Below are 1,678 nucleotides of genomic sequence, written 5' to 3'. Positions count from 1 at the left end.
CACCACCAGCCCGAACCGTTGATACAAGGCAGGATGGATCCATGCTTTCATGCTGTTTACACCAAATTCTGACCCTACCATCTGAATGTCGCAGCAGAAATTGAGACTCATCAGACCAGGCAACGTTTTTCCAATCTTCTATTGTCCAGTTTTGGTGAGCCTGTGTGAACTGTAGCCTCAGTTTCCTGTTGTTAGCTGACATGACAAGGTTGGACATGTTGTTGGTTCAGATATGGTCTTCTGCAGACCTTGGTTGTAACGAGTGGTTACTTGACTTACTGTTGCCTTTCTATCATCTTGAACCAGACTGGCCGTTCTCCTCTGACCTCTGGCATCAACAAGGCATTCACAATCCGTCAGGATTGGGTGACATTCCCTACCAAGGTTATAAAATATTTGCTTGACTCCTGTTCATGCTTTTGCACCCTGACGAAGACCTTAGGGTCAAAGTTTTGATGTAAGCAGCCATGTTTTTTTAATAAAGGCTTTTTTTAACCTAATTCAAGTACATCTGTTCCTGCTCCACGCATGAGTGCCTGAAGTTTATTTTTTCTTTTCATGTGCTGACCCTTTTCTTCAAGAACACTTGTGTTTTTTCAGTCTTCGAGCACACCACTACCTCCTTCTCTAAAGTGGGGTTCCTGTGATTGTTTGAGATATCTAAAATCTGAAAGTATATGGTTATGACAACATTTTATGGCTGAAGTATTCCTTAACGTCTTGTTTATTCTGTGTTAGTGACCTACATATACACAGTAATGCCTACCATACACTACAAGACTTTGAAGGGACTTTTTAAAGACTTAAGTGTGACTTCCTCTCACATCTAAAAACAATGAAAGTTTATACTCACAGACAGATTTTGCAAAGACTGACTCACTTTTTACAAGACTACAGTTGGATTACTTTTCAGATCATTTCCCATCCCGCTCCTGGTGGAAAATAACGCCAAAATCCCTTTAAGAGATAGGACATATTATCAACTCTGTACATGTCTCCAAAAACACTTAACTCTGGAAACACAAGATAAAGGTATCATATGTTTATAGTATTCTTGTAAATTCGATATCAATGTAATTCATAAAGATAAACTGTGTTTGTGAAGAAACTTAACACATTGGATTTCGTTACCAGCCTCCATTGAGCTCTGTTATTTTAGTGGAAGGAGACCATGGGAATGGGAGGCGGACTGTTTAAAAAATTAAGATTTTTCAGTAAAATAAGTGCTGGTTGGTGGACCAGTCACAATGATGGATGGACAGAGCATTCAAGTAACTGACGACCAGTTGTTCTGGCTGTATGTGTTCATTGTAGATCTGCCAGGTGTGCTGCTGTTGGTCGTTGGTTGGACTGTTGGTCCTGCTGCCTCTCAGCCTGGGATTTTTTTGCTGTCTTGTTTGCTCGTTTTATTTGTTAATAAATCCCATGGATTTGAGTGTTTTAAGGTGTCTTAAGTGGTTATTTTGGGTCAGTGGTGGAGTTTTGTTCGTCCCATAGAGGGTGGGGCATAACAAATGAGGGCTCGTCCGGGATAGAACATCCATACAGTGAAGTAAATTTAAGTTAGTAATAATAGGAATATTGATTGTTTAAGCGAACAAAATAATCATAAATATTACAAACAACAACAGGAAAGAGAACTGCAGATGTAATTTCACTGTCACAAATACAGTATGTT

The sequence above is a fragment of the Epinephelus moara genome, chromosome 12 (genome assembly GCF_006386435.1).
Source record: "Epinephelus moara isolate mb chromosome 12, YSFRI_EMoa_1.0, whole genome shotgun sequence".
Lineage (NCBI taxonomy): Eukaryota > Metazoa > Chordata > Actinopteri > Perciformes > Serranidae > Epinephelus > Epinephelus moara.
The sequence above is the reverse complement of the archived record's forward strand: the minus strand, read 5'-3'. Positions refer to the sequence as shown.